The 10,258-nt window shown below is 31.7% G+C and overlaps 1 pseudogene; it reads right to left on the reverse strand.

Annotated features, from left to right (window-relative positions):
* Positions 1-491: 491 nt before the first annotated feature.
* Positions 492-9,948, reverse strand: LOC146997351 (serine/threonine-protein kinase Pink1, mitochondrial pseudogene; annotated as a pseudogene).
* Between the last annotated feature and the right edge of the window lie 310 nt (positions 9,949-10,258).

The following is a 10,258-nucleotide window of genomic DNA, read 5'->3' on the forward strand; positions in this document are numbered from 1 at the left end:
TAATAATTTATTTAATTTTTATTAATAAAATTTTTTATTATTAAAATTTATTTTGTAATTTATTTTATTATTGAAATTTGAAAGATACGTTAAAATATCGCGCAGTGAATAGCATCATCATCGAAATACGACGCCTAGTTTTTTTTCCACTCTGTCGTAAGAAATTCTACCATGATTTGATTTTAAGTTTATTTATATATAGAGAAAAAATTATTAAAGTAGCCTAGATTCACTAGAAAAATAAAGTCCTCCCATTTGATATGTTTCATATTTAAAGAAGGAATTTAGTAATGGATCCAATGCATACTAGTTTCTAAAAAATAATAACATGCACTTATATAAATGCTTTAGATTCTGAAATTTTTCGAACTAAAATTAAAACTGAAAATGTTATATATAGTTATTTATTCAAACCGTATGTTCTATCTCCAATTTTATTACAATAACTGAAAATTTAAAAAATAACGTCAAATATAGCAGAGATTTGCGTATCATTCCTGTGAGACAAATACAATTTGATCAATATAAGTTATTCACAATATACAACTGAAGAAATAAATTGCAAGCTTAAGTACCATAATAAACTTATTTTTTTTTTTATTATAATTGTATTTGCTCGAATATATATTAAATTTATTAATTTTATACGAACGTAATGGCTCCAATGTAAGTTGGTGTGATTCTCTTTATGTTCAAAATAACATTAAAATTTATGTACAGATAATAGCATTAGGAATTATCTTTTAAAATAAAATATGTTTTCTTAGTATTATATAAAAATATATTACATAGTTCTACTTTTTATCAGATTTGTGTAACACAAAGTAACCGAAAAGTTGGAGCACATCATGTGAACGTCCTGTTGCACTTTCAGCTGTACTAATTGTACCGCTTGTCATTAAATAACAGACTCTAAGTACTAGTTATGTGCATATACGCCATCCGTTTTCTTGCTGTCATGCTATCACCGCAGAGTTTTAATTATACTGCTAGGCATACAGATCGTTTATCACAAATAAGTTTTGTGAGAAATATCATGATGCGGCAGTATCTAACAATTCAAGAATAGTAAGGTTAAGAGCCATTTTTTGAGAATGCGGCTCGGGGGAATACAGAAAGAGATCTTAGAAACTGGCCATTTTGAATGAGGCTGAAGTGATGAAAGTTGACAGAATGATGCAGAGGTCGCGTTCAAAAAGCCTGATGAAACGTTCAGTTCAATCAGCGATTTCATGCATAACTGCCGAGAACATAACAAGGAATTTACAACTTCATGCATATTATGCTAGCTGTACTCAACATCTGTAGGAGAACTGGTTGCTATGCTTAGATGGTCACTAGATGGTTTCAGTCAGTTTTTGACAACCATTAAATTGCAGAACTTGATCAGGTTTTCGTCAGTGACGAAGCGTTGCTCCAATATAATTGGTTGTGTGCAGATGCAAACAACAAAATTTGAAAATCAAACAAATTGAAACAATAAAGTCCAGAAAATCCTTGTGTGTTACATTAAACTACTTTTCTTTGACAGAAAAGTGGAATGTGGCGTGTTTTAATACTTTGTTGAGTAATGAATCCTATTTTTTGAAACAGCACTGAACGCACATTGTACCAAGACATCAGTATACAGTTTCTTGAAATTAATGAGCATGAATATCGGTTCCAGCAAAATGAAGACACATAGGTCCCACATCCAATGACACCTTGCAGGTTTTGTGGGGAGGTTTTCTTCAACCGTATCGTTTAACGAAGATTATGGCCTCCGCTTTCACCTGATTTATCTCCCGCATAATATTTTCTGTGGGGGAAATCAAAAGAGACGTATATAAAAAAATCCACATATAATTGGAAGATCCAAAGAGGGAACGTAACCATAGCAATTAGCAAAACCAATGTATTCTTTTGTTAGGTTTTTTGACGCGACTTCTACATGCTTCGCTCAATTTCCGCGAAAGCATAAGTGAAAATGACGGGTCATCCGAATTTCTTTCTGTCTACAGCTAAACTGCGTTCTGTAACATAAGTGATTAATCTTGTTATTCTCGAACTGTTAGGAATTGCTATATCCGAATATTCCTGAAAAAACCTCGTCTATTATAAAACGTGCATACAAATGACTAGCAAAATAATGCCCATTAAAAAATTTCGTTCCTTTTAAAAAACGACATGTCTGCCTAGCAATGCAAACAGAACTCATATGCAGACGTTTATAGTCTGGATCATTTATATAGGGGGTCATGGGCATCTTTCCAAAATTCGCTATAATGCTTACAAATGTCTAGCAAAACAATGTTCGTTAATAAAAATTCATTGCTTTTAAAAACTACTTGTCTTCCTAGTAATACAAATAGAGCTCTTAATGCAGACGTCATATAGCTGCTAGACGACAGAAGCTCTTTGTTAGTGTTTCAACTCTATCTACTACTAAAAGACGTTGAAATCTTCACAACCGCACTTCAATTTATAATAAGACAAGTATCTGACCTTATCCACTCTTCTATGACCTTGTATTATAAAAATAGCTAATATGTATGAAAACTTGTTATATGCAAGCTCTTTCTTAACTTGTAAGAAATTTCTTAATAGAGTTCATAATATTTTCTGAAAAATAAATACTGTAATTTATTTAAATTCATTAAAGACTTTTACGGACTATATATTCCAATTCACACAAAATTTTATATATAATAATATACTACACATTTACCACAAACACTTCTCAAGCCATTGCCAATCTTCTATGAAGTTATGAAGAAGTTAATGATATAAAAAATTTCAAAATTGAGTTATTTAAAGGGGTTTAGCAGTTAATTTTATTTTAGCTCTTAATAATAATAGTAATGAGTTTTGTTTAAAAGGGGAGTGAAAATATATGTTTCCAAAAAATTTTAATACAGAATTTGTTCTCTAATTTCATATCATTTTATAAATTTAATGCCTGCAGGGAAAAGACTTTCCTTTTGTCAGAACGTATGATATCATGTTAATTGGTTTAAGCTGACACAGGTTTCCTCGTTTGGCTTTGTTTATCTGCTGAGTACTATTAAAATCTCGTGAGTCAGCTAATTTCAGGCAAAAAAGTAATAAATATATATTGATCAATTTTCTCCTCACGTAATTAATCATTTAATAAAATTTATTAAAAGCTTAATTATATGAGGATTAAAAGAATTTAATGCTTGTTTAAAAACAAAAGCCATTCACTCAAAGCAACTCACAAGAATTTAATCTACATCAAGGACCTTAGACACTTTAAGGCAGGCGCTCTCTGGTGTTTTTATGAGAAACTTTGAACTACGTGAAGTAAAAATAAGGAATTCTAGAAAAATTAGCAATTTTAAGTTAGGGCAGAGAATTTGATCTCCACCCCCTTACTTTATACTCTTATTAAAGCTTTATACCCTCCAACTGATTTTATTTATGAAACATGAAAAGAAATAAAACATGTATTTGGTTTTCCTTTATGTAACCTTCAAATAACCTTGATCCCTGAAAAGATTTTATCTGAGGTGCATTCTTTCTCATTATATGTTAGGCTGAAAATATTTTTTTAAAGTTATATTATAGTACAAAATATTTTTTCTCCCGAATGGTTCATAGTTAAATTTTAAACGCTTTTCTCTGTAATCTCTTATTTAACTTGCTACCCGAAATTAGCTAAATTCTCTCACACTGTATGTAAACTAAGCGCAATTCGTTGAGAAAATTTTATATAAGAAAGCAAACACAAGGCTTCGTGTGGGGGCATTCCTAAGTAATGATTACTGACAACAGCGAGAGATAAGTGTTCTTGGGCAAATTGGCTACTCTTCGAACCCTATCTTGTGATTGGTTAGCTAATCGAGTGCCAATAACTTCCACCCCGGCCTTATATTCCCTTGATGAAAAATGACATCCCCGATCGGATACTTATCGCAAGTCGCATCTGGTTAAGCTTATGTCCCCGAGGAGAAATAAAAGGACTTTGGAAAGATATGACACGAAAGTTTCAAACTGTGGTAACTTAGTCAATATCTTGAAGCCGGGCTAAACGGTGCTGTTTCTCAGTGATGAAAAGAACTATCCGATAAAAAGGGATATCTAACAAAATTGATAGTATCTGACTTGTAGTATCTAACAAAAATGATAATATATTTTTAATTCGTGTGTTGCGCTCAGAAGTTATCGATCTCCTTTATAATTAAACGTCCCTACACATTCTATCTCATTTCATCAATTCATTCTTCATCAAATTACCATTTTAGTTCAATAAAACTATTATTTCATTCAGTAATTGTTGTAAAGTAACATAGAATACAGTCATTAATTTTGTTATGCTATTTTATTTAAGAAATATCAACTTTTTTTAATGATGTATGGTTTATAGTGCAGAAAATAGATTAGTTAAGTAGTGTTTTAATAATCATATATTTTTAACTATGTATGCTGTGTTTAGATCTAGAAATTTCAACAATGGTTCAAATGGATGGAGAAAAAGTGTGTTTGTAAAACGCTTTGGAACAGTTTAGATAGAGTTCCGATATGCTTTTATTAACAATTTGGAAAGTTTAAAATTAATTCGTAAGATTAACAATAACAAAGATTTCATAGGTCATTCGTTAACACTAATGCTTGAATAACACAGCAAGGATATTTATGTACTTATTTACTAGACTTAATTATTTAAAACGTAGTTATGCCTTTATTTTAACGATTGTTTAAGTGGGAGTATCACAACAAATACTTCTTTCTGGAGGCATTACTTCCTATTTTGATAGGGCAAGAAATCCGTGAACTAAAACAATAAACACTTCAAAACACGATATCCCTTAAAGAGTTAAAATGTTTTCAGTGACCTTTTTAATACTTTTTACCGTTTATATGCAGTTTGAATCTAAGTAAGCTTACATGATAAGGTACATTCTCCCTCTTTTCAGCATGCCTTCGTGGTGTAACGGTAGCACACTCGGGCGTATTCGAGAGGTCCAGGTTTCAGCGAGGGTACTGCACATTTTCCACGTTTCCTGCTTCAAACTAACCTATTGGCTTTACAGTGGCCCATGAACTAAAAGATGGTGAACAGTAATTTTTCATCACCAGGGTTTGGTGATTGGGTCCTCTAATCCGCAGTCGCCCTTTAAAACAGGAAGTATAGTAAAGTGTTTTCTCCTTGCTTCTAGTATGCCTTCGTGGTGTAACAGTAGCATACTCGGTGCGTATTCGAGAGGTCCAGTTTCGAGTTCCGGCGAAGGCATTGCACATTTTTCAAGTTTGCTGCTTCAAAAAATCTAATGACTCTACAACATATTCTGTCCTTAGAATGTTTCATTTTTGTATTAATACTACATATGATCTTACTTTATTATTTAAGGAGATTTGTTATTTTTATTTTCTTAAAATTTCATAGATTTCTCTGTCTAAACTAAACTGCAGAAGCTGTGCTGGAAGAGATGATGTGGAGAGACCAGGAAACAGGCAGAAAAAAGAATCAAAAACGTGTTGCAGGAAGAATTAATGCACTTAAAAAAACTGCTGTTGAACAAAGGTTTTAATTAAGATCAGAGTTTCATGCAAAATTACTTTTATTTAACACAAAATCTAGGCCATCGTGTTGAAACATCTGTAGAGACATTAGGTATTTTTTTGGAAGCATGAGATGTGAAAAATGAGCAAGTCTTCGCCGAGAATTGAACCACGGGTCTCTGGAATACGCTCCCAGCGTGCAGACCACCACACCACGAAGGTATGCTAAGAAGGTGGGAGAAATACCTTATATACTCCCCATTTTAAAGGGCGACTGAGGTTTTAGGGAATCCAATCGCCAAATCCTGGGTGTGGAGATTCATCATCCACCACCTTTTTAGTTCCAGGCGCCACTGTAAAGGCATTAGTTATTTTTTGTAAGCAGGAGTCATGAAAAATGCGCAACGCCTTTGCCGGGAATCGAACCACGAACCTCTGGAATACACGCACAGCTTGCAGAACACCACACCACAAAGGCATGTTAAGAAGGTGGGAGAAATACCTTATATATCATAAAACGCTTATCATTTCAATGAAAAACTTACAAATTATCTCAACACGAATAACTTTGTTCGAATTTAAAAGTCATTAGAATTCAATTACAAGGGCACGAATCTAAAAGTCATTAAAGTTCAATTACAAAGGCAAAGCCAAATGCTCTGAAACTAATTTGAAATTCGAAATTAGCAGCATAGGAGAAAGAAAAGATCATTCCGAGAGTGAGAAGTAGTCTATTAATTTATTTAAAACACATTTTAATTTTGAAATTAGATGTAAAACATTTTGTATCTTCGTACTCATTAAATGCAACTGACGTAACTTATGAATTTAATCTATGCCCTATATATTACTCTTTTCAAATTAATGATAAATAAAGGAATATAATGCAGCTTTGCAGAGCTGAGTCTTATTTTTTCTACTTTTTTAAGATATTGAACATGATAAACTGCAAGAAGTAATATGTTTTGATAAAAGTTTCTGTAGTCAGATGAAGATAATTACAGAAAAAAAAGTAGCTAAATTAAAATTACACCCCAGTCGATAAAGAAAAAAAAGTACCCTGGTTATCTTCCCAGTTCTTCCGCATGATTATATTATTAATATTTTTGTTATTGTTTTTATCAGCATTAATATTATTATTTTGGAATAATTCCATTAAGCTAAAGTAGATTAACAAATGAAGCTATCTCTCCAGCCAATTCATTCTCATGTTAATATTAGAAAGCATATCAGTTCAGTTAGCATTCTTATGGACACATCTAAGTATAAAATCTATTCATATAAAGAATTTTATTTAGCAGCAAAATTTATCACGTTTTATAGATTTTTAATTAACACATTATTTCTTATCTTGAAATTCTCCTGCATCTCTACTGTACTCACCAGGCAATATAAATGATGTGAGTTTTCTTAACTAACGAGAGTCTAAATTTCAAGTTATTAGACTTAAATAATTTATTTCGTAAATATCAAGATCTTGCTGTATTAGCAAGCAGAGGAGATTCAGTTTGTTATTATCTTTAGATGTAAACTTCATATTAAAGAAAAAAATAATTGTTTTATTTGTTTTATACGTGCATTGTGATTAGCTGTATTATTTTAAATTATGACTGGATGAAAAGTGTTCCAACGGTGAAATAAGACTACTCAGTTTGGTTTCATTGTAATTAGTGCGTTGTAATATTAACATCACAGAGCAATCTTCTGTATGATGTACGCCAAGCTAAATGACATTAAAAAAATAATAATTTTTGTTGTGGTTCAGAATTCTATTTTATGAATGGGCTTAGACCCACAGATGAATAGCCAACCAAGAAAGAGAATCATAATTGTATAACCTAAACATATTGTAAACATTAATGTATAAGCATTTCCTAATAATCCATTTAGTTTGATTAATGTTACACATTTAAAACCATAAGTTAAAACTTTCGTAGCTGCTAAAAAGTTACTCAATACTTACTGGTTACATTTTATATTAAAATAAAACAATTACTCGATATTTTTTATTGCACTGGATCTGATTTCATATTAACATTTTCTATACGTTTTTCGTCAATCAATACGATGTCTCTTTATCAAAAGGAAATTACTTTAAGTCAATGGAATAGTTCAAGTAAATTAAATGCATGCACTATTTGACCTAATATTCCTACAAAGAAACTACAAAAGAGGGCTATTAAAAACAACATCGCCATTATTAAAATATTATTTAGTTTTGCTCTGACTAGCAATTGTTTGCTTAAGCATTGATTCTAAATTTAGCTGCGAAGTGTCCTAAAATGAGGTCATTAATTTTATGAAAACGATGTTATGTCTGGGTATGGAAGGGTTCTATAAACGTAATACGTGACGTTTTGTGCGATCCTCCTAAAGTATGAATAATTAAATTATCCGTCAAATATGTAAGAAACTGCACTTATCATACTAATTATTAAATAAGCTAAGAATTCTATTTTATAAAGTAGAATATTAAAAAGGTACGTTTAACATCAATCTTGCCTCAAGAGCGCAGACCAGCGGCATATTTCATAACGCATACTGTGCTGTAAATATCTAAAAGAAACAAATCTTGGTATGTATGTACGCTTTAAATCAATCTATGAATTTATGTCGTGATTTTCTTGGAAAAATGATGTAAATAAAAATGTGTTCTGATGTATCTCTGAAAATTTTGATGCGATATGCTTCTGTTTTTAAACCATTAAAGCATAACGAGAGAGATTTTTGAGATTTATGCTTTACAAATAATACATATAAAATCAAACTGGTTTTTACTAGTTCTATTTTCTTCAAGAGAAGATTACTGTAAATAAAAGCAGTAAACTTGCTGCACGTTGTTGAAAGCGTTTTAAAACGCTTCTTCACCTCGTTTAAGAAATCTTATATTCGACCCATTTATGGAGGGTTAATGATTAGAAATTAAAGGTATTAATAGGCGGGAGAATATATCGAATATTACCACAAAATACAATCTAAGAAACCTGCAAAAGTGCTTCGTGTTAAAAAACATTCCACATTTAAATACACAATATACGATGATTAAGTGGAAAAATACCGTAAAATGATTTAAAGGGCTTAAAAACTTGATTAATTAGGCTGTGGTGTAGTGGCCGAAACCGCTATGCAAACCCTGAGTTGTGACATCAGGTTGTAAACAAAACACAGCATAAAAAGTTTATTGAACGCAAAAAAATGGCTACATACAACTCGAAAAGAGAGAAACTTATCTTTTTCAAAAATCAAATTCTATACATCAATCATGCGAGAGCCATACGTGGCTCTCGAGCCTGCGTTTTTAACATTGCCAGTATTTAATATTATTTTAATAACTATTTTTTCACAATTTAATATTATTTTAATAACAATTAAATAAATATATTTAGTCCCGTGATTTCATCACGTATATTGCACTCTGAATTTGCAATTTAAAATCATCCGTCGTAGATTTATGCGACCTTATCACAACTCCTCCCCTCATAAAGGAATTTTTCTTGACTATGGAAGGAAAAATTCTAAATACTTTTCACTGCTTTCAAAACACAAGTGGTAACCATTTAAGTGATAATAGAGAAGCCAGTTACATTACCCTGCACTTATTTCTAGATAACATAAATGCAAAAATACAACAAAATATTTAAATTTTGAATCTACACAAACTACTGCCTTTTCAGTTTACAAAATGCTAATACGTAACACAAAACATTTGATTCTAACCATTTTGAATAAGAAACACACAATGAAAATAATTTTAAATCTGCAAAAATATAATTCCAAAACACTACAAAAATCATTTTTCAAATAAGAATTTACAGAAGAAAAAGGATTGGCTCCTCCATATATTTCATATACTAAAGTGCCTGCTGTCCATAGATCTGATCTCGAATAATCAATCACGGAGATAGGACACGCTTCAGTATTTACAACTTCTGGTGCTATTAATGCTATATTTCCACCTTTCTCAGAATCATATGAATTGTAGACCAAATAGAGGCCTGAATGACAACACCCTAATTCAATTATAGCAAGCCTAGGAGAGGAGGCTCCATACTGGAAATCTAATAAAATATTGTTAGTCTGTAAATCCCAATGAGTAACATCATTTTGAAGCAAGTGTACTAAAACATTCAAAAGCTGAATAAACAGTAGCAATGCTGTGTGACCAGAAACATCTATCATTTTCAAATATTCTTTTAAATTGCAATTGTATCTCTTCATAAGAAGAAATAGAGTCATACTTCTACCACATCCATCACCCAGAAGACAAACAGGAAGGGCTTGTCGATAGTTAATGAAGGCACCAGGAAGCAGAGGTGTTTGATCGGCAAAATCAAAATACATTTCAACTGTATTTGGATGAGGTCCCAATTTCTTTTTCTTCACTTTATGTTTTGTCAGTTCACCCAAGGAAAACTCGCCAATGGCTGGTAATGTCTCCTTATACATTGCACGCCATATAGCATATGCATTTGATTCAGCATTATAATTGAACATCATTTTTACAGCAAGGTTATTTGGAAGCAATTTCTCAGAAAAAACCGTCTTGATAGAAGTGGGTTTTTCGAATATCGAATTCTGCAGATCTAGTGTTCCTTCAGTAGGCGATATAATAAATTTTCTTTGGTGTTGAACATTATCATGAGTTTCAGTTGCTTGCGCTTCCGAGAATTCTGCTGGCGAAACATCCGCAAGGATAGACTTTCTTCTAAACTGATGTCTGGAATTTTAATTGCCTCCTCTAAATTACTGGTTAACT

Source organism: Stegodyphus dumicola, chromosome 5, assembly GCF_044657685.1.
Source record: "Stegodyphus dumicola isolate Sdum_Otavi_A_Nest chromosome 5, ASM4465768v1".
NCBI lineage: Eukaryota > Metazoa > Arthropoda > Arachnida > Araneae > Eresidae > Stegodyphus > Stegodyphus dumicola.